Source organism: Oryctolagus cuniculus, chromosome 4 (assembly GCF_051225735.1).
Source record: "Oryctolagus cuniculus isolate XC-2025 breed Fujian yellow rabbit chromosome 4, ASM5122573v1, whole genome shotgun sequence".
Classification (NCBI taxonomy): Eukaryota; Metazoa; Chordata; class Mammalia; order Lagomorpha; family Leporidae; genus Oryctolagus; species Oryctolagus cuniculus.
This window is the reverse complement of record NC_142870.1, coordinates 158,543,929-158,568,218: the sequence shown is the minus strand read 5'-3', so window position 1 is coordinate 158,568,218 and position 24,290 is coordinate 158,543,929. Positions and strand designations below refer to the sequence as shown.

The following is a 24,290-nucleotide window of genomic DNA, read 5'->3' as shown; positions in this document are numbered from 1 at the left end:
GTAATCACAGATCATTAAAATCATAGTAATATTGCCATAATATAATTTAAAAATGTTATCCCAAAAATTAAAAAAGGGGGATCAGGAAGGAGGATGAGAGGGAGAGAGGGAAGGGAAAGAGGAAGAAAGGTAGGGAATATCATGTTCTTAGAATTACATCTACAAGTCACATTGAGTCTGTTAAAAACTAATTAAAAATTAAAAACATTTTAGAAAAAACGGTATGTCTAAGTGAGGATTTCTTTGCATTTATTCTACTTGGAGCTCATTGTGTTTTTTATAACTATACTAATGTATTCCACATGCTGGAGAGTTATCTGCCATATTCCTTAAATATTCCTTTGTTCCCTTTATTTCTCTTTTCTCTTTCTTGAACCCCCATTTTGCTTATGGTGGTACTTCTGGTGGTATCTCCCAGGTCTCTGAGGCTATGCCTGTTTTCCCTAATTTTTTCCTATTTCTCAGAATGCATAATCAAAATTGATTTATCTTTAAAATCACTTGCTCATTCTCTGCCTTCTCAATCTTTAATGATCCTCTCTAGTGAATAGTTCATTTCAAGTATTGTGATTCCCAAATCCAGACTATCAAATTGCATTTTTTCTATTTTCTGTCCCTTTATTTGTGTTCTCTATTTGGTGAACACATCATTCTCATTTTTCCTTTACTTCTCAGGACATGATCTTTTAGTTCTTTGTACATATTTAAAATGTACAAAAATATTTAAAATTTCAAGTCTTTATCTAGCAAATCTAGTACTGACATTTCCTGGGGAATAATTTCTAATAATTATCCCTCCCTCTGCTCCCATCACCATGGGTGAGTCATTCATTCTTATTTGTGTGTTGCTTTTTTTTGGTTGAAAACTTTATATACATTTAAATACTATAGAAACTCTTTATTGGCATTTATTTTGTAATTTTTTCAAGGCAAACAAATTTTATGTATTTCATATATATAGATTTAGGAGCATAGTGATACTTCCCACCCTACCCTCGTTCCTGCCCATGCTCTTTCTCCTTCCTCTCTTATTCTCTTTTTTATTTATTTTAAAGATTTATTTATTTATTTAAAAGGCGGAAAGAGAAAGAGAAAGACAGAGAGAGAGGGAGAGGGTGATGGAGAGGGAGGGAGGGAGGGAGGGAGGGAGGGAGAGAGAGAGAGAGAGAGAGAGAGAGATGTCTTCTATTTAGTGGTTCACTCACAAAATGGCCCCAACAGCCAGAGTTGGACCCATCTGAAGCCAGGAGCCAGGAGCTTCTTCTGTAGCTCCCACATGGGTGCAGGGGTCCAAGTACTTGGGCTGCCTTCCACTGCTTTCCCAGGTGCATTAGCAGGGAGCTGGTTTTTATTTTTCAGTTTGTTAATGTGATATATAACTTTTATTGATTTATGTTGAACCATGTTTGCGTATCAGGGATAAACCCCACTTGGTCCAGGTGAATAATCTTTCTGATAAGTCTTTGAATTTGATCAGCTAGCATTTCATTGAAGATTTTTGTATCCATGTTGCTCAGTGATATTGGTCTATAGTTCTCTTTCTGTGTTGTGTCATTTTCTGGTTTAAGATTCAAGGTAATGCTGGCCTCATAGAAAGAGTTTGGGAGCTTTCCCTCCCTTTGAATTGTTTGGAATCACTTGAGAAGAATTGATTGTGTTCCTTCTTTAGAAGTCTGATAGAATTCAGCAGCAAAGCCATCGGGTCTTGAGCTTTTCTTTGTTGGGAGGATATTTATTACTGATTCACTCTCTGTGTTGGTTATTGGTCTATTTAGGTTTTCTAGATCTTTATGACTCAATTTGGGTAGGTTGTATGTGTCCAGGAATCTATTTCTTCTAGATTTTCCAGTTTGTTGGCATGTGGCTGTTTGTAGTAACTCCTGATGATTCCTTTTATCTCTCTGGTATCTGTTACATCTCTTTTTCATCTCTGATTTTATTGCTTTGGGTCTTCCCCCTCTTTTTGGTTAATTGAGCTAATACTCAAGTTCAATCTGTGTGCATTATGTTGGTGAGGATGTTTCTTGCAGGCAGCAAATAGATGGGCCTGCTTTTTAATCCATTCAGCCAGTCTCTTTCTTTTAACTGGAGGGTGTAGGTCATTTGCATTCAGGTTGCTGTAGATAAGTAATGACTTGGCCCTGCCATTTTTCCATAAATACTCCTATTGTTTGCTTTGATATCCTTTGTACTTTTACTAGGTTTTCTGCCTTCACGTTCTTTCATAATGATAACTATCTTTCTGTGTTTCATTTGTAAGGCTGGCCAAGTGGTGACAAATTCTTTCCATTTCTGTTATGAAAGATCTTTATTTCACCTTCACTCATAAGTGAGAGCTTTGCAGGGTACAATTTTCTGTGTTGACAGTTTTTTTCCTCTGTCCACACAGAGAGCAGAGAGGTTCCCAGAACCAGCTGTCTATTGTTGCTCCGCCTTTGTGCTTTGAGCCCCTAGAGGCTTTGAAATTTTGAGAGGAATACGGGCTACTAGCAGTCCTACTTGGTGCCCAGCATCTTGCCTACACTCCTAGCCAGACTCAAGGCCAGTGGGGAGCACAGCTGTTTCCCTCTGATGTAGTCCCCTGGTTGCAGGCTTGCACAAGAGCCGCTGCAGCCGCCACTGGTGTCGGAGTGGTGCCTTCTCCCCACCAGCTGCAGGGAGCCATTGTAGGGTGATGGAGAGAAAATGTGCTTTTCTTTCGCTGGATTAGGTGAGTACCCTGCCTGTCACGAGGGCTCCAGGCAGGACTCAGGGACAGGGAGCTCTGCAAGGCTCTCCCTCAGGCATCACCACCAGTGGCACAGGCTGCTGCATACTGCCCTCAGCTCGCTCTCCAAAGCTGGTGTCTCCTCCAGTTCTCAGCTGCGGGGTTGTGTGCAGTGTCTGCACCTTCCCCGCTGCTCCATAGCATCCCTCCTCCTTCCGTAGACTTTCCACTGCAGACGTCTCTCTAGCACTCCCCTGGGGATGTACTTCCTCCGCTTTTCTTCTGCTATTTGCCCCTGGCCAACAGCAGCACTTTTTTTTTTCTTTCAAACTTTTATTTAATGAATATAAATTTCCAAAGTACAGCTTATGGATTACAATGGCTTCCCCCCCATAACGTCCCTCCCACCCGCAACCCTCCCCTTTCCCACTCCCTCTCCCCTTCCATTCACATCAAGATTCATTTTCGTTTCTCTTTATATACAGAAGATCAGTTTAGCATACATTAAGTAAAGTAAAGTGCTGAAGCTGCAGCACATTTTTTTTTTTCCTTTTTTCTATTCAGCCATCTTGGAATCCCCTTCTCTTCTATAGAAACTCTTGAAATTAGATATCCTTTCAATTTACAGGTGTGTTCCTGCTGTTTATTTAGTGAAATTTCTGAAGTAATTCTACAAACTCTGTTGGTTCTTGGTTCTCTGCATTCACCAAAGTCTCTGATTGATTAGTTCATTGCTCATATGATTGTAGGGCAGAACTTTCTTTAAATGTCTGGAAACTTCCCCAGGAACTCTGTGTGTGTAGGAGTGTGAGTTCTTTGCTCCAGCAGGCAGGCAGGTTATCATCGTTGGTGTTGCAAAGCTTAAGTTCACTGGTCAGTGTCACTTACGGTGTTGGCTGGATGGATATTTTCATTTGCTACCATTTCTCTCTCTGCATTTTTTCCTTTAACATATTTTTATTGATTTTATGCTGGTTATTAATGTTTTCCGCTTTTGTGTATTTGAAAATTTTTTTTTGCTTCGCACAACAATTTTCCCCCGTGGGTAACATTTTAGGCTAAAATCATTTTCCTATTAGAACTGTAAAGATATTTCTCCACTATTTTGTTTCATATACCCTGTGTCCTGTGAGAAATACATCACAAAATTGAATTATGTACTATATTGTACTTAAGAGAAAATGCATATTGGACTCTTTTTGTGATGTCCAGTTTACAGCAGATCAAATTGCTGGTATTGTTCAAAAAACATAGAAAATACTTTTGTACGTGTTAGCAATGTCTAACTTAATACACACACTTTACTTAAGCTTACCCAAGACTTGAAAGGGGACCTTATGGATACTTAGTCCAAAAAATAGAGAAATACAGTATATTTATTTTTCTTTAAATATAGCATATCTTTTTTTCTTCGGCCATGTGTAAGATGTAAGATAAGGCCGGCACTGCAGCTCACTAGGCTAATCCTCTGCCAGTGGCGCCGGCACACCAGGTTCTAGTCCCGGTCGGGGTGCCGGATTCTGTCCTGGTTGCTCCTTTTCCAGTCCAGCTCTCTACTGTGGCCCGGGAGTGCAGTGGAGGATGGCCCAAGTGCTTGGGCCCTGCACCTCATGGGAGACCAGGAGAAGCACCTGGCTCCTGGCTTCGGATCAGCGCGGTGCGTGGCCATTGTGGGGTGAACCAACAGAAAAATGAAGAGCTTCCTCTCTGTCTCTCTCTCTCAATGTCCACTCTGCCTGTGAAAAAACAACATAAAAATAAATAAAAATTTAAAAAAAGATGTAAGTTTTTTTATTGGTGGTTTGGAAAGTTTATGATGTGATAGTGTGATTTTCTTAATTTCTCATGGTTACTTTTTATTGAGCCTTTTGTATCTTAAGATTTGTATTTTTTGTCAAATTTTAGCCATTCTTCAAATATCCTTTGCTCACTGTGCTCTTTGGAAGTCTCAATCATGTGTAGATTAGGATTAGGCCTTTTCAAATTTTTCCATAGCTCCATAGCTTAATAGCTTAATTAATGCCTTTTTTTTTTTTTTTTTGGACAGGCAGAGTTAGACAGAGAGGGAGAGAAAGAGAGAGAGAGAGAGAGAAAGGTCTTGCTTTTCCTTTGGCTCACCCCCAAAATGGCCGCTATGGCCGGTGCGCTGCAGCCGGCGCACTGCGCTGATCCGAAGCCAGGAGCCAGGTGCTTCTCCTGGTCTCCCATGGGGTGCAGGGCCCAAGCACTTGGGCCATCCTCCACTGCACCCCCGGGCCACAGCAGAGAGCTGGCCTGGAAGAGGGGCAACCGGGACAGAATCCGGCGCCCCGACCAGGACTAGAACCCGGGGTGCTTGCACTGCAGGTGGAGGATTAACCAAGTGAGCCACAGCGCTGGCCTAAATAATGCTTTTTTGAATTCTTTTTTGCCTTGTATGTTTCTTTTTCTTTTTTTTTTAATATTTATTTATTTATTTGAAAGTCAGAGTTACACGCAGAGAGAAGGAGAGGAAGAAAGAGAGAGAGAGAGAGAGAGAGAGAGGTCTGCCATCCCCTGGTTCACTCCCCATTTGGCTGAAACAGATGGAGTTGCATCCAACTGAAGCCAGGAGCCAGGAGCCTCCTCTGGGTCTCCCATGCGGGCGCAGGAGCCCGAGGATTTGGGCCATCTTCTACTGCTTTCCCAGGCCTTAGCAGAGAGCTGGATTGGAAGTGGAGCAGCTGGGACTCAAACTGGAGCCCATATGGGATGCCGGCACAGCAGGCAGTGGCTTTACCAGCTATGCCACAGCGCCAGCCCCTTGTATGTTTCATTTTGAATAATGTCAGCTATGTTTTCAAATTCAGTGATGTTTTCTTCTGCAATGTCTAGATAGTCTTTTCTAAATCACATCCAGTGAATTTTTCATGTCACACATTATAGTTTTCATTCCTGGATATTTAAATTTCATGTTTTTATGTTTTCCATGTCTCTATTTGAATGTTTTTGAAAATATAGAAGGACTGGCGCCATGGCTCACTTGGTTAATCCTCCACCTGTGGTGCCAGCATCCCATATGGGCTCCAGTTTTAGTCCTGGTTGCTCCTCTTCCAGTCCAGCTCTCTGCTGTGGCCCGGGAGGGCAGTGGAGGATGGCCCAAGTGCTTGTGGCACCTGCATGGGAGACCAGGAAGAAGCACCTGGCTCCTGGTTTCGGATCGGCACAGTTCCGGCCATTGCAGCCAACTGTGGGGTGAACCATCGAATGAAGATCTTTCTCTTTGTCTCTCTCTCACGTCTATCTGTCAAATAATAAAAAAAAAGAAAAGAAAATATAGAATCCATTCATAGTAGATTAAAATAATAGTAATAATAATAATTTTTTTATTTTAAAAAATTTTTTATATCATTGCTTCTTTGATCTAACATTTGTGTGAGTTCCGACTCAATTTTGTTTGATTGGCTGCTTGTCTTATTGTGGATTTTATTTTTCTGTTTCCTTTCCTATTAATTAATCTTGATTGAGTGACAAATTTTGTGCATTTCAGCTTGCTGGGTACTATGTCCTTGTATATTCTTCTAAATCCTCTTGAGCTCTGTTTATGAATACATTTGAAAAATGTTCTGATCCTTCTGGATCTGACATTTATTATTAGTTAAGTAACTGAAGCGGTGATCAGTATAGGAATAAATATTGTCCGCTACTGAATTAGACTCTTCTGTATAGTCTACCCAGTGGCACACCAAATGTGAGCACACATTGTTTCTGGCACCATGTAAATGCTGGGCACTGTTCCCTTTAATCCTCTTTAATGACTCTTTTTCCAGCCTTGGGCAGTTTCAAATTCAGGTGCTGATAATGCTCTGTGTAATATTTGTGGCAAATTTTCTGAAGATCTCTATAGTTCACTCTGTGTGATGCTGTCTTTTTTCTGGTACTATGTCCTGTAAACTCTGGCCAACCCAGTCTCTCTAGACTAGAAAGCTAAGTCTCTTCAATTCAGAAAGTCTCTAGGGAGCCTGCCTGAGTTCTTTTTCACTAGAGTGGAGCATTTTTCTCCAGGAAGTACACTGGGACATCTTGAAGGCCATTATTGTTTATTTTCCACCTCAGTGCTTTTTGTTGCCTGATGTCTTAGCATCATGGAAATCTTTCTATTTATTCAAAAATATTTTTAAAGCTGTTTCAGATAGGATTGCACATTGCATACTTGCTAATTCATTTTGGGGAGAAGTGGACTTTTCTTTCAGACTGCATAAGATTCAGATTAGCATGTTTTAAAAAATTACTTATGCTTTAGTAAACTTTGTTTTCTATGTGGAAGTTAATTTGAGAAACTGCAAGTTATGCAGTCAGTCCCTGATACTCATAGATTGAGCTCAATGTGTTGCTTTTTTCTCTGCAAGAATAAGTTCACAATGGATTGGAGTCATTCAAACTGCCTTAGGAGCTGCTTGTGTGTCCACATCTTGTGTTAATACTAACTCTACATTTCAACAATAGGCTAAAAATAAACAATGATAACAAAGAGATTGTAAAAATAAAGAAATAGAACTTGAGTTACTTCAATTCTACCATCTTATATGCTTAGAGTTTTTATATTTAAAATTTAAAAGAGTGAAACATAGTATGAATTGTAATGGGAATAATATATTTTAATAGGGGTGGAGTTTAGTTCTTATATGAAATATTTTACTTATTTTGACTATTATATCAAAAGTATACTATTTAAAAATGTTCTTTGTAAACTGTGAAACACATAAAATAATATGTGCTGATAACTTCATGGTAATTAATTAAAATAACTGTTATTTAAAAGAAGGGGATCTTTAAAAAGTATATACCATGATTGTTGAATACACTTGATATGACTTTGTGCAAAAAATATATCCAATTATAAGTCACTGCATTCAAACAAGTCCAAAACCATGGTTTCCAACTAGATTTTGAGACTTTATATATAATTTTTCTAAATAATAAAATATTTTACCAGCCAGGGTTCATTTCTGCCTAAACCAATATTAAATCTATCTTTAGATTTCAAAGGAAACAGACTTGTAAAGTTAACTGAAGGTCAAATTTATCCACAGAAAATAATAAAATGCCCAAATATGTATAAAAAGGCATGTATTTATGACTTTATGAAAATATAAGGTAAATAGCCCAAATGAGATCTAAAAATTCCTATGGAAACATGCCAAATGGTGATTCATTCCAAAAGGAATGATGGTAGAAGGTCCCCAGGGTTTATGAGTTTCAGTTAAGCCTTGAAAAATGATCAGAAAGGCTTCCACAGATAAAAAGAAGAGAGAGAATCCTTAGAGGAAAGTGAATTCCAGGCTGTGGAGGCCATCTGCTTGGTGGTACTGTTAAATGAGTTGTCTTTGAAAGCTGTGTTGACTCTTAGAATCTACTTGGGCTTCTGTACAGGAAGGGGGAAAGTAGGAAAATGTTATTAGATAAACGTTGAGAGTCTTTAGTCAATGAAATATAGTCTACCTATGGCTTCAGTCTCAAAAATTAAATAACATGGTGCTAACTTCCACGATACATCAGGATACCTGCAAAATAAATTGTGCTTCTTTCTGAGGTTTTTTTCCCACCTCAACTGGTATTAAGGAAAAAGTTATTAAGCATTCTTCCAACAGATCCAGGACCCATTTCTAACTTGATTGATTTCTACCTTTCTAAGCAACACAGAATCACCACAGACCTCTTATCCAGTAAATATTCATTGAAATTGTACCATAAATTCTTTGTTTTTCTTCCCCAAAAGGGCAAAAGTTTGTCATTTTTTTCTTTTCAGCTTTAATGGAGGTCTTCAATTATACGGAAAGATGTAATGGCTTTTAGGAATCTGAAACCAGGAAATTAAATGTAGTTACTTTGTTCTTTTTTATTTTTTAAAACTATTTGTGTTAAAATGTTAGAAATTAAATTACTCTAAATTGAAAGGCTGCTTTTTGCATTTTCCAAGTTGAACAAAAAATCTTATGAGAAATAAATGGTAGTCATGTGGACAGTACGGAGTGAGAAAGCTCTCAGTACTCACTGAGAATGTCTTCTTCCACTGCTGGTTTCCTTTGTATTTTTAAGTCACTACCTCACAGTTTTAGACAGCTATAAAATAAACTACTAATACCAAACAGGCAATCCACTGATACTGAGTGACTGGAACAGAATTATTTAGACATAACTGTGGACTAACACCTGTTTCCACATTGAAATGGATCTACTTAGTGAAGATAAGATTGAACGGATTTTCAAAAATCAAAAAATTTTCATATCTTTAGAAACAGCAAATGTCTACTTGGTACTTGAAAATATGAGCAATACAAGAAGTCAGGAGATGAATATGAAAATGATACTTTTTAAATGGAATAAAATTCTGTGTCTTGAAAGAAAAAATGATTTGTATCAGGCTGTCTTAATAATAACTTTAATTGCCTTGCTTAATCAACAATCTGCTACTCATTATTAAAGATAAAAGGGAACTTCTCCTGTGGGAGCTCTTTGTGCAGAAGAATCATTGTGAATGTTAAAGTAATTGCAGTATCCCAGGAGAGACATGTATGTGTGGTATTTGAATGGATTTAACTGGAGAAGGGTAAGGACTTGGTTAACTGATATATAAAACCCACAGAAGTATCAGAAACATCGATAGACAAATTGTAAACAATTTCATTGATGTGAAGGCCTCTGTGTTTATATATTACATATCAGTTTTTTCAGTATTTTGATATTCATAATTGGATTTCATCATGCCCTTGTTTAGTTCTTGCCTGCCCTGAGCTGGGACTTACATCATGTGCACGGCTCGCTCCCAGACCTTTGGGCTTTGGCTATGACTTACAGCATCGGTACATGTAGTTTTCAGGCCTTTCCACATAGATGGGAGGCACACTGCCAACTGTCCTGAGACTCCAGCTCGTGGGACTTCTAGTCTCCCCAATAACATAAGCCAGTTTCTTATAATAGGAATAAATGTACTTTAAAATATAACCAATAGGAGGTCAGTCTGCCATCTATGTACTTACCTCCCTATCTTCATCATCATCATCTATCATCTGTAAATCTTCTGTTCATTTTGCTTTATGGATGAACCGTAATACATCTTTGTAATTAGTTTGGGAAGCTTTCAACACCTTGAAACAGTTCTCCCTGGCTTCAAGCTTCCTCATAAGTATAACTGTTTGTATTCTGTAAATAAAGCACATTTTTCCTTTCTTTTTTAATGTTGAAATGTGTACAAAAAATTAGGCACTGCTAGAATACTGTTTTCCTGATATATTCATGTAAGGGGTGAATACACTATTGAATAGTGTATAATTACATTTCGGTAAAGGTAAGAAGCAGCAATATATTGTTGTCCTTCAGCATCCATGGAGGATTGGGTTCAGGATCACCTACAGACACCAAAATTAACAGAAGCTCATGTTCCTTATATAAAATAGTGCAGTATTTGCATACAACCTATGTGCACCCTCTCACATATGTAAGTCAGCTCTAAGGTTCTTATAATAACATTTAATACAAAGTAAGTGCTACAGAGCTAATTGCTCTACTGTATTGCTCAGGGAGTTAGGACAAGAAAAAGAAGGTCTGTATATGTTTAGTGAAGATGCAAATTTAAAAAATATTATTGACCGAAGTTCAGTTGAGTCTATGCCCACAAACCCTGCAGATGTAGTGGGGTCACTGTATTGGCCATATCCCCCTGAAATATTTTTTTTTTTTTTTTTTGACAGGCAGAGTGGACAGTGAGAGAGAGAGACAGAGAGAGAAAGGTCTTCCTTTGCCGTTGGTTCACCCTCCAATGGCCGCCGCTGCAGCCGGCGCACCGCGCTGATCCTGGCAGGAGCCAGGAGCCAGGTGCTTTTCCTGGTCTCCCATGGGGTGCAGGGCCCAAGCACCTGGGCCATCCTCCACTGCACTCCCTGGCCATAGCAGAGAGCTGGCCTGGAAGAGGGGCAACCGGGACAGAATCCGGCGCCCCAACCGGGACTAGAACCCGGTGTGCCGGCGCCGCAAGGTGGAGGATTAGCCTATTGATCCACGGCGCCGGCTCCCCTGAAATATTTGATCTTGATTTATTTTTACTTATTATGTAATGTTGGCCAAAATAATGAATGAATTAATCAAACTAATTCATCACCAAGTATGTGAAGCACAGTGTGATAAAACTTCTGTATCCAACAGTCTATGTATACCTAAAAAAAAAACAAAAGAAACAAAAAATCTGGAGTAATTATGAAACCCCAGATGCAACACAATTTGGACTGTATGTGTCCTCCAAATTACTTTGGGTTTCAGATGCTTTGAAAGACGTGTATATGGTGATGTGAGAGTGTATGACAGCCTGTGGTCTTCGAGGAAACTTTTCTGAGGAAATGGTAAAGAAGGATAGAGATTTAGTTCTTGGGGATGGGGATGTAAAATTTTTATGTAGAGTGAAAAGCACATAGAAAACTACTGTGGCAGATGGTGACATGGTACAAAGGGGGAACAAAGAAAGCAGCATGACACAAAGTCCAGTATTTCTGGAAAAGAGAAAGGAAAATATTATAAAATGAATTTTGAGAGGCAGGCAAAGACCAGAGTGGCAGATTTACTGACAGGATACCCAACTGGTCCGGGATGGTCTCTGTTTATATTTTCCATGAAATAATTTTTAGTATCATTCTGATCAACACACACACACACACATGCACACGTATGCACACATGCTCTTAAAAGTGCCTTGGCTTTGACAATTTATTTTATGGACATTTTATAGGCTATGCTAAGGAAGTCCTTAAGAATAATAGAGAGTGCTTCCTTGTTTGTTTTGAATAAGTGAAGTAGTATATTTGTATTTTGTTCATACCACAGAGCAGCTGAAGTTAGTGTGACTACTCCTTATTCAGCTAAAATACTTAGTAATTTTTAGGGTAATTAATTGATTGCTAATTGACAAAGTGGATGGTATCATTCCAAGGGAGATACAGATGACAGTTTGGGATAGAAAGATAGTATTGGTGGAAATCAAAAATATGGATGAAATAGAGGTATATTCAGAGAGTAAATGATAGCTCATGGTCATGGATTGCATAGGTAGGAAGAGAGGAAAATGCTGAGAATTATTCCTGTATTCCTGGATGAATATCACTTGCTAAAGTAAGATACCAAGTGAGAGAAACATGTTTGGAGTGAAAACAACAAGTGTGTTTCAAGATAATCTGAGTTTGAACTGTCTGACACTCAAATATCAAGGCTATCGATGTGATGCTGTCAATGTAATGGAGCCTAGAATATGGATGTAATTACTTGGAACAGACAATCTCAACCTCAATGCTACTGATATTTTGTGTTGGCTAGTTCTTTGTTGTGGGAGACTGCTCTCTATGCACTGTAAGACATATGTCAGGATCCCAGTCTGCACATGTTAGATGCCAGTAGCACACTCTTCACACTTGTGGTAACTAAAAATGCCACTAGACATTGTCAAACATCTCTTGAGGAGTCAGGATGTTAAACTTCTCCCAGTTAAAAATTTGATCTGGAATTAATATAGAGAGTATAAAAGAGCATAGAGGATTGATTCTTAAGGTCTATTTTATCTGTCGGCTAAGTAGAAAAAAATGAAGGAAAAATTTAATGCTGTAGGAAGAAGTTAGATAATTTCAGTATATTAATCAGCTATTGCCATAATGATTTCATATAATGTACTGCTATAGATTGAATTTTGTGACCCCAAAATTCTCGTATTGAAGTCGTAACTCCCAGTACCGTGTATGGTGACTGTTTTTGAAGGTACATTCTTTGAAGAGGCAATTAAATTAAAAACGAAGCCATTGAGTGGTCTTTTTATAAAAAAAAAAAAAAGGAATTTGGATACAGAAAGGCACCAGGGATGGATGTGCACAGAAAAAAGACCATGAGAAGACATAGCAAGAAGGGGACCATTTTCAAGTTTCCATAGAAGCCAACTTTGTCAACACTTGGACCTCAGGCTTCTAGCCTTCAGAACTGTGAGAAAATGCAAGCTAATAAGACTCATTCCATCCCCAAATTAAATGGCTTGGTTTATATTCACGAAATGGCTGGGGCATATTGCTCATCTAGATTGTATTTAGTTGGGTGCATAGCTCTCCTTCAGGCTTTGGGGACAAGAGGCAGTCATCTTGAAGGCAATTTTTTTTCAGTCTTTTAAACAAATTTAGATATATTCTTAACTTACAGTCAAAGGCTTAGTGCTTCACTAAATTAAGAGTTCAACTAATAAAAAGTGAAAAGACTGTAATTCAGCAGGAATATTGTCAAGGGCTATAAACAATGAGCAAATGAAAAGATGTCCATTTTACTCACATAGAGTAAATTTTAAAATACAGTTCATTAAAACTATAATAATATATCATTTTTAACCCTTGGTTTGATGTGGTTTGATGAAGAGCACTTCCAAACATTGGTGTAGGAGATGACTTCTTGGATAAGACCCCCAAAGCACAAGTAACAAAAGAAAACTATACAAATGGGATTATATCAAACCCAGAAGCTTCTGCACATCAAAGCAACAACTAGGAGAGTGAAGAAACAACTAACAGAATGGGAAAAATATTTGTAAGCTACTTATCCAACACATGATTAATATCCAGAGTAGATCAGCAATTAAAAATCTCAACAGCAAAGAAACAACCAATCCAATTAAGAAATGGGCAAAAGACTTCAACAGAGAGTTCTCAAAAGAAGAAATACGGATCTCCAACAAATATATGAAAAAATGCTGAATGCGTATCTTTGAGTTGGCCGGTGATGTTCTGTTTTGTTTCTCTTCTCCGTCCAACACCAGAGCTGGCTGGAGTATGTTTTCCTAGAGAGGAGTCTAAGTTGCTAGATGTGAAACTGGTACAGCAACGCCTCCAACTCTTTGTCTCAGGCAAAATCTAGGGGTGTAGGAAGACACTCTGCTGGTGTTAAGGCTGTGGCTAAAGTGTGAATGCAGGCCCCAGTGACGTGCGGGAGGCAGTGAATGAGCCTTTACCATGTGGCAGTGAGGCCAAGGGGAGACAGACTTTAGACACAGGGAGTGATCATCAGTGTTGAATAAACTGATGGGTCATGGGTCATGTCAGCTGAGGCAAATGCCCAGTGGATTTGGCAACAAAGTGATAACTGGTAAATTAAATTTAGTAAGTACCCCTTCCTACTTTCCTCCCTCCTTCCCTTCCCTCCCTCCCTCCCTCTTTTCCTCCCTCCTCCCTTCTTTTCTTCCCTTTCTTCCCTATCCTCCCTCCCTTCCTTCATCCCCTTCCTTCCCTCCTTCTCTCCTTTCCTCCTTCCTTCTTTATCAAGTCACACAGTGTGCTTTGTAGAGTCTTAGCATACAGCGGGATCTCTGTATTTGTTGAATTGAATGAAGGCTTGGGTTTCAGAGGGACAGAATTTTCGACCAGTGTGTAAACAGTGCCCTGGAGCAGCAATTTGGAGGAAGGTGGGTGATTCCCCTATTGGAGACTGATGCACATGCAGTATACAGGAGGAACATCCATCACTCTTGAGAAACTTAGGGGAAGCTATGGCAAGGCCAAAGCAACTTCGGCTGGCTGACAAGGTCACAGCAGAAGGTCTGTCTCAGCAAGGCTGAGAATGACAGCTGCCATCTTCTTGGTGGTCTTAGGATTGTTGGGAGCTACACTCTGCATAAGAAAGCCAGAGCTTCCTGGTGGTCCCGCTAATGACTGCTGTATTTCTAATTTTAGGGAAGAACGCTTAGTCTCATAATCCCCAAAATGTCCATTGCTTTGTAGAATTTTAATCAAGCAGAATGTTAGTGTAGGAGAAGGGGTTGATGCTTCATGCAATGTTGAGCTGTTTGTGAATAAGAATTAAAAGGCAAGGCTCCTTGGTATATACTTCCCACTAGAACAAAGACAAATGTTATTAAAGCTTTAATTCAATATGTGCAATAAATACAATGGTTAGGATGTCAAAACTATGGAATAGATCTAAGTGAACCTTTAAATAAGTACAATAAAGAAATTAAAAATTTACAGAAAGAACTGTAAAAGAGGGGATATATTTTCAAAAGGGCCTGCTTTGAACACTGGGACTTCTAGTAAAGATTAGATTAAGAAGGTAATATTCTAGCTTGTGTAGACAATTTCTGCATAGTTTGACAGCACTCCAGGCCTTGGCTTGTGCGGGCAGCCCGTTATCTTGCACCTGTCTGTGATTGGGACCCATGCTCTGAATATGCCCTTGAAAATCCAAGAAATTGTAACTAGATGACAATGGACAACAGACTTGTTATTGTAAGAAGAAAGAATCGGCCAGTGCTGTGGCTCACTAGGCTAATCCTCTACCTGCGGTGCCGGCACAGCGGGTTCTAGTCCTGGTCGGGGCATCGGAGTCTATCCCGGTTGCTCCTCTTCCAGGCCAGCTCTCTGCTGTGGCCCGGGAAGGCAGTGGAGGATGGCCCAAGTCCTTGGGTCCTGCACCCGCATGGGAGACCAGGAGAAGCCCCTGGCTCCTGGCTTCAGATCAGCGCAGTGCGCCAGCCACAGCGGCCATTGGAGGGTGAACCAACGGGTAAAGGAAGACCTTTCTCTCTGTCTGTCTCTCTCTCTCTCTCACTGTCCACTCTGCCTGTCAAAAATAAAAAAATAAAAAAAAAAGAAGAAAGAATCATTATGTGATTTATGATATAAAAATAAAAGTCTGGTGCTTGAGAGCCAGAGCCTTGCTGTGAGTGTGTCTTTCATTTCTTCCTGCACCAACGGCTCCCACACCTTCGGGAACCCCTGGACCTGCTGGAGCTGGACTCCAGCAAAGCTACATGATTGGGAGAGAGTTTCAGATAGACACGAAAGCAGTGGATCAGGGAAGATACTGAGCATATAGGAGGTGTCCTCAAGAGAAGAGGGGAAGTCCTGCAAGTGGCAGGAGGCAGCACACTGGGTTGGGCATGATCATGTGCAGCACAAGCTGGATGGTGTGCTCGAGAGTCAACTTTCTGGGAGCTGGTGCTGTAGCATAGTGGACTAAGCCTCTGCCTGCGGTGCTGGCATCCCGTATGTGTACTGGTTTGTGTCACAGCAGCTGCTTTTCTGATCCAGCTCTCTGCTATGGCCCGGAAAAGCAGTAGAAGATGGCCCAAGTGCTTGGGCCCCTGCATCCATATGGGAAACCTGGAGGAAGCTCCTGGCTCCTGGCTTCGGATCAGCTCAGCTCTGACCTTTGCAGCTGTTTGGAGAGAGAACCTGCAATGGAAGACCTTTCTCTCTGTCTCTCTCTGTTTGTAACTCTACCTCTCAGATAAATAAATTTAAAGATAAAAAGTGGGGCCAGCGCTATGGCTTAGTAGGTAAAGCCGGCATTCCATAGGTCTGCTGGTTCGAGTCCCAGCTGCTCCACTTCCAATCCAGCTCTCTGCTATGGCCTGGAAAAGCAGTGAAGATGGCCCAAGTCCCTGAGCCCCTGTCCCCACATGGTAAACCCAGAGGAGGTTCCTGGTTCCTGGCTCCCGGCTTTGGATCGGGACAACTCCAGCCATTGCGGCCATCTGGGGAGTGAACCAATGGATGGAAGACCTCTCTTTCTCTCTGCCTCTCCTTCTCTCTCTGTGTAACTCTGACTTTCAAGTAAATAAATAATAAATCTTAAAAAAAGAAGCAACTTTCTGGGGGATAAGATAACATCGGAGTTTCATCTTGGGATTTGATTAATGAAAATAAAATTGGCTGCCTTGATACATTTGATCTCTCCTCTTAAAAATTTATGTATTTATTATTTGAAAGGCAGAGTGACACAGAGAAGGAGAGACAGACAGATATCTTCCATCCACTGGTTCACTCCTCAAATGGCTACAATGGCTGGGATGGGTTGCTAGCATCGCAGGCAGCCAGGACTCATATGGCATGACAGTGTCACAGGCAATAGCTTAACCAGTTGAGAGATTCTGGTTATCTCTTCCTTAGTTCACAATTCTAACCTTTACTTACCCAAATTGAGAGAAAGGATACATAGTCAAGGCCCAACAGAATAGAATGACTTCGTACTTTGGTAATGACCTTTTCCTTAAAGAAAATCATGCTCCTTAAATGAAAGGAAGTACATTTGAAAGTAAATACTCATGGTAACATAATTCCACAGTGCTATGTGTAATTAATAATTAAAAGTTTTTCTTCTCTGTCTGCTTATCTTTCTCTCTGTGTCTCTCAAATTAAAATAAAATGGACATTTAGCCTAGCTGCTAAGACGCTGGTTAAGACACTTGCATTCTGTATTCGAATGTTTAGTTTTGAGTCCTAGCTCTGGTTCCTGCTTCCAGCTTCCTGTTAATGCATACTCTTGGAGGCAGCCATGATGCTCAAGTGATTGGGTTCCTGCTACCTGCTACCCACTTAGGAGGCCTGAGTTGAATTCCTCAATCTCAGCTTCAGCCTTGTCCAGTCTTTTCTATTTTAGGCATTTAGGGAGTGAACCAGTGAGTAAGAATGATTTCATTCTTTGTGTCCCTCCATCTCTCTGCCTCTCAAACAATAATAACAAAAAAAAAAAAAAAACACTTTCCCCACACCCATAGATGTAGTCTTGCACAGTTTTCTTATTTATATATTAATAGTGCCACTCTTCGTAGTGGCTATATTTTACTGAGCATGCATTTAATCTTCCTTAGATTTAACTTCCTTATTTTTAGATAGGGTCTGAAAGTGGGGTCTATTACATTTAGTCAATATAAATTGTGAAGAAGAATGTAATGCAGTTGCAAACATTCATATTCTCACACCTTTAGGTAGGTTCATATTTAGTAATTATATCTAGAGTTGCCCAAAATTCCTTTCTTCCTTTATCATTTTTGGGCAGATGTTAGTAGGATGGGGTTTAAGTATCCTTATTATTAAAGAGTTTGTTCTCAAACTCAGTTTTATGGACCAATCAGAGGAAAGAAAGTAAGATACAACAAACTCACTGATTTGTGCAACATTCTCTCAGGAGTTTAATGGATGATTTTCTCCCCAAGGGAATGACTCTTTGAAGGAGCTAAAACTTTCAGGGACCTTATAAGAAGCCTACTGTTCTTTTCTGTAAGCCACAAAGAATATGGTTATTTAATGCGAAGCAGTAATGACTTCTTTTGTGTTCTTAATGAAAGGACACATTTTATATCTGTAGGTATTCCTGTTTTATTCTTTATAGCACTTTAACAGTTGATAAGTGAAGTTTGACATTTAGAGACTTTTAAACAAAAAAAATAGCTGTATGTCAATGCATCATTGCTTCATATACCACACTGAGTCTATATACTTTATGAGGATAATAAGCACTCATTGGCTTCAAGTTACCAAAGAACATCATGCAGTAATTTTCTCCTACTGTTACCTAAGATACATTTGGATTATAGAGTAATTTGTTGCTACTTTTAGCAAAAAAAAAAAAATCAGGTTATGGTTAATTTCATTAAAGTAAGTGGTAGTTATGGACTGTCCTCTCTCATTGCAGCTAATGCAGTCACAGGAGGTACTAAATTTAATTCAAGCCTGCACAATACTCATGGCCCTAATGGCGATAGTTGTTCTGCCGCTTTGCTTTTCACCTCATGTTAAGTTCCACAAGCGCACGTTGTTCCAGGGGACAGTGGGTGCCAATGCTGGGTTTTCTCAGACACAGTTTAGGACAAATAAAGAACATTAGTAATAAAGCTGGAGTTACAATAAAGTTGTAATTGATCCTCGAAAGTTAACTAAATTATTATTTTGTGAGCCAAAGAAGTGTTAGTTCCTGTCACCCTTCCCAACTAGATGTCATCAAAATTCCTAATGGCTGTGATATTGATAAGACTGTCATTTCTCCATCCTTATCTTACTTGATTTTTCAACACCATTTGATGCAGTTGGTTACATCCTTTTCCTCGCAGCCTTTCTATATTTGATTTCTGAGTCATCACGTTACCAAATCTTTCTAGTTTTCCTTCTATCTCATTGGCTGCCCATTCCTAGCCTGTTTGGCTGGTTCTCTTCCCTACATTCTCCCTTCATTTCCTTGTCTTCTTAATGTTGGATTGCATAAGGGCTCATCCTTTGGAGCTTTCTTCTCAGTCAACCCAGGTAATCTCATCTTACCCTTTTGTCTTTTAATATGATTTATCTGATTGTATTGTCCAACTGAGATCTAGGTTATAAGCATGTTTGCTCCTAAAATTTTCCACCTGTTTAAGATATTCAAATTGAATTCTTTCTTCCTGCTCAATTCTGCATCTTTCCAGGCTTCTCAACTCAAGCTTGCTAATTACATAACCGATTCTGAAGTCAATGTGACTTTTATCTTCTTTTTTTTTTTCTGCCACACTTTTAATGCATTATCAAGTCTAGCTGACTCTGCTTTGAAAACAGATTTAGAATTTTAGAATTACTACCACTCTGAATCAAGCCTCCATTATCTCTGTCCTGGAATTGTTATACACTTATTATTAGTCAGCTGTTCATCATTACAACGAAATACCTGGTCCTGGCTAGTTGTGAAGGAAAGAAATTGATTTTGGCACAAAGTTCTGGAGATTCACAGTTCAAGGTTGGGCAGACCTCACTGATTCAGCCTCTGGGGATGACCATCTAACTGGCAGAGTCCTGAGGTGGTGCAGAGCCTCCTGTTGCAAGAGACAGGAAGTGCATGTCTATTTCTCTGTGCTCTGTTATAAAGCTGCCAGATTCATTCATGAGGGCTCCACCCCAATGACCCAAACTAATCTTATCACCTCCGAGTCCCTAGTTCTAAACATTGTAAGATTGGATTAAGTTTCCACTCTCCTGGTACCATTAATGCAAGACTTTGGGGTTTAAATTCTGTGGTAGATCTGAGGGCTGAGTCATATTCAAACTATAGCTTGCCATATCATCCTTAAGTCTTTGCTTCTGTTTTTGCCCACATTTAACAGAGTACCCATTAAAACAGGCTAAAGCCTTCCAGTGATCTCCCACAGACTCAAAATAAAATTTGAAATCCTTACAATGTTTGATAGGGTTCTGTATAATCTGGGTACCTCCTGTCTCTCTGACTTCCTCCTCCTGGTCATTCCCTTGCTTACATCACTCTAGTCACATTGGTCTCCTTTGCTGTTTCTGAATACTAGAGACCTTTGCATTTTCTCTATCATCTGTCTGATAGACTTTCCTTTTTTTTTTTTTTTTTTTTTTTTTTTTTTTTTTTTTTGGACAGGCAGAGTGGACAGTGAGAGAGAGAGAGACAGAGAGAAAGGTCTTCCTTTGCCGTTGGTTCACCCTCCAGTGGCCGCCGCGGCTGGCGCACCGTGCTGATCCAAAGCAAGGAGCCAGGTACTTCTCCTGGTCTCCCATGCGGGTGCAGGGCCCATTTACTGGTTCACTCCCCAAATGGCTGCTACAGCCAAGGCTAGGCCAGGTCCAATTCATGAGCCTGGAATTCCATCCTGGTCTCCCACATAGGTAGTAGGGGCCCAAGAACTTGGGTCATCTTCTGCAGCTTTCCCAGACACACGAGGAGCTGAATCAGAAGGGGAGCAGCCAGGACTCATACCCGTGCTCCAATCTTGGATGCCCTGCTGCAGGTGAGGTCCAGCTATAGGGCGGAGGGTCAGGAGCAGGACTGTAGTTCTGCAGCAGTAGAGAAGTGCAGGAGAGACACAGAGCTCGTAGATGAGTGCCGAATTGAAAACAGATGAAATCTTTAGATTGAAAAAGCATACAGAATTCTGCGTGAGATAAATAAGGAATAAGGAAACATGACAGGTGGGAAGTACCAGAGGGCTGGAAATGAAGGAATATACATCCATGTTTCTCAAAACGTACAGGTAGACCACTTGCTTCAGAATCACAAAAGTATTAAAAATGCATGGTATTCTGCCCCACCTCAGTTTATTGAGTCAGCATGAATGGCACAAGGCCCTGTACTCCTGTGTTGACTGCATGATAAGGATCTTGCAGCCATTTAATAAGAAGTGGACAAGAAGGAAGACTCAATAGATGCACCTCAATAATAAAAGACTGTGATTAGAAATTTTGGAATGTGATACACCCCATGAGACCTCTAGAACCTGAAGCAGTTTTGAAAGGTTTAGCCATCATGCAGTAGCAACAAGTTTTACTTTTATAGCAGGAGCACCACTGCATTTTCTCAGTTTTGAATGGGGCTGAAGTATTACATATACACACAAATGTATGTGTGCATATATGTAAATATTATTGTGTGTCCTATGAATTGTACTCTTTACAGTAATATTTCCTGGGAATGCAGTGAGAAGATGTGTGCCCATATTGTACATTGACTAAGGCACTTACGGTTACTGTGCTTCAATATGGGATGCTGGCATCACAGGTGGTGACTTAACCCATTGAACCCACAACATTGCATCGTATCTGCTGGTTAGAAACTGGTGGCTTGATTGGTGTATCTGATCTATAAGTCATTTCTTCATCGAACAGTATTATTATTTCAGAAATTTCAGTTTCATTGACAATTTTAAAAAGTTTGGAGATTTTGCTTAAAAACATCTGATTTCTGGCTTTTGATAAATATAAAGTAATGATGAAGCTAGTTTCTAAATTTCACAGGAGACATGACATGGTGACTGAAGCCTTCATGTGGATCCTTCTTTCTTTGATTTGCCATAGTTTTCCCCTTACCCTGTCATAACTCTGAGCCATTTCACTCATTTCAACTACTTGCCTGGTCCATCCATGTGATAAAATAATTTAACTCAGTGACTTGATTAATGGTTTGACCAACTAATTGGTGCACTCAATCAGGATGGGTGATTAAGTAGACTTATACGGAAATATTGTCTGAATCATGTTATTAACAACATTTTCAATTGAACCTTTCATTGATTATACTGCCCTTCCTTGGGCCTTTAAATAAATTATTTTCAATGTCTGGAGAAAAGATATTGGCAAAAGAGCTTATGTATCACCCTCACTCTTAGAAAATAAGAAAAATGTCCAAAAAGACTATATAGTATGGTAATTTTTATGATTCTTTTTAATGTGATATTAATATATCAATATGAAAGAAGACACAAAGAGCTATCATTCAAATATCTTTTCTAAGAGAAAAAGAATTTAGTTCATGCTGTATGCCAGCATGTGCTTTGTAAATTTCTTTTGTGATGAGAATTTATTGCATTATAACTTCAAAAATCCTACAAACTGAGAAGAGTTGGAGAACGGACCAGACATGGAGGAAGGATTTTTCGTAGACAACATTCAAATCATCTAACATATGCAAAAAATGTATCTCAAAAGACTTAGCAAGTGGTAGTTACCTTACTAGTTGGAATTACATCCTGCCTGTGCTTAGTAAATGTAACAGGACCTCCTGGAGTCGCACAGGAAAGCTGTGGATATAGATGAGCAGAAACACTAAAAGAGGCTACCAGATCTGCCTTCCTTAGTGAGGCAGACACACAGGCTGGCCTGGTCCTATCACCTGCTGGCGACGGGTGCTAGACTTCTCATCTTCGTCTCTGCCTCTCTGGGTATAGGGGCGGACTGAGAAATTGCAGCACAGTATGTGCAGAACTTCATATTCAGAAAAGCCAGAGTTAGCTTTAGGAAGTTTCAAGGCTGAGTTAGGAACCAAAGGTAAGCATTAGGGAAATACAGAGTAAGTTTGGGAGGATAAAGAAAAGTTATGGAATGAAAATAGACAAGTGAACCTGTCCAAGAAGTGGATGGACAAAGATGAGTTGTTGAAGATGAATTTCTTTATTTTTCCCCACAGCTATGCGCTATGAATAAGCAATGTGATCAGGAACACGGGATTGTTGTGTTTTATTTTACTGGTAATACCTTTTTTTTAACTTTAGATGAAACTTTGTCAATTATCAACACAAAACCATTTATCAGAATATTTAACATCATTTATAAATGAAACATCCACTAAAGGTCTTGGTAAAACAATCGATATTTTCTCTCAAAACATGGACAAAATTATATTTTAATACGAAATTAGTGAACCTGTTCACTTAAGCAGAAACGCCACACTAGAGTAGCATAAAGCAAAGTATTGTTCTTCATAGCAAATCTTTTAAAAGTACATCAATTTTGGAAAGGATCATAAAGCCAGACAGGAGGTAAATGATAAAGTGTTGTGTTTAGGGTAAAAGTAGGAGGAAATTGGAAAAATTCTTCTTCCAATGTAATTGCTAGACATTACACATTATCAAATGCAGGCAGTGTTGAAGTTCAATTATCTCATGTGAGTTTGAGCAGATATTTACTGGTGCATCAGACCCCAGCTGTGGGCAGCATAGCTCAGTGTGTGGGCCATAGTGATGACTTTTTGTTATGCTTTCAGACAAATCTTCTGGCCCTTGGAGGTACTGATTTATGTTTAGCTCTGCTGTGTTTCACAAGTTTGTTGTAGGAGCATAAGTTGTATGCAGAGAACGGTGGACAGACAATCCACCAACATGTATAGATGATTAGGGTGTCCATCTATAAAACCAAAATCCTTATTCCAGTCTTGAGTCAGCCTCAAAGGAAATGGGTAATTTTAATGAGCTCATTTTGTATTCAATGTGTGCTTCTGGCTAGAATAGGAAAAAGAGTGAACAGGATCTCTTTGTTTAAAATAGGCTTCATTTTCAGGTTTACAGCAAAATTGAGGGCGAGAATAAATTTCTTTGTAACACCTTCTGCAATCTCTTCTACTATCAACATCCCACACCATGATGATATTCTTGTTACAATCAATGATACCACATTGACCATTCAGGATCACCCCAAGTCCACAGTTTGATTATTGGTGTTTTAGTTCCGTGGCTGTGAGCAAATGAGTCCTGTCATGTGTCTACCATCTTAGGATCATACAGAGTAGTTCCGCTCTAAAATTTTCTGCACTTGGCCTGTTCAATGTTCCCTTCCCTTAAAGCCCTGGGGATCCTTGATACTGTCTCCACAGTTTTGGTTTTTCCAGATTGTTGTGTATTTGGAATTGTGTAGTGTCTGGCCTTTCAGATTGGCTTATTTCACTTAGTAATATGCATTTTTAAAGATTTATTTATTTGAAAGAGTTACAGAGAGAAAGAGGCAGAGAGGGAGAGAAAGTCTTCCATCTTCCATCTGCTAGTTCACTCCCTAAATGGATGCAATGGCTGGAGCTGTGTCGATCTGAAGCCAGGGGCCAGGAGCTTTTTCTAGGTCTGTTCTGTACTGTGCAGAAGCCCAAGGACTTAGACCATCTTTTATTGCTTTCCCAGGCCATAGCAGAGAGCTGGATTAGAAGTAGAGCAGCCAGGACCTGCATAGGCACCCATGTGGGATGCCAGCACTTTAGGTGGTGGCTTTACTCACTATGCCACAACACAGGCTGCCTAGTTGCAGTTTTTACTAGAGAAACGAAGCAGTAACAATACCTGGCGTCTTTACAAATAATATCTAAAGCTTGCCATACATTACAACTCAAAAAAGAAAAAAAAATTCTGAAGCAAAACACAAGCTAGGAAAACAGTTTCCATTATTTTACAAGTACAAATGGACAATTTTTTCTACTTTTAGGTGTACCTTTTACACCGACTTAGCATCTTTTGGTGCTGTTAGTGCATGCTTTAAAGAGACCCTTCTGTAGATTCTAGGCCTATATTTGGACCATTGTGGCCATTGAAAATAAT

The 24,290-nt window shown here is 39.6% G+C and overlaps 1 long non-coding RNA gene across 1 annotated transcript in view; it reads left to right on the top strand.

Annotated features, from left to right (window-relative positions):
• The first annotated feature begins 2,471 nt into the window (after positions 1-2,471).
• LOC103350359 (uncharacterized) overlaps positions 2,472-24,290 on the top strand; it is an 80,973-nt gene continuing 59,154 nt past the window's right edge. The window contains exon 1 of the long non-coding RNA XR_016233324.1: positions 2,472-2,710. This is a non-coding gene — a long non-coding RNA (uncharacterized LOC103350359). The remainder of the gene's footprint in view (positions 2,711-24,290) is intronic.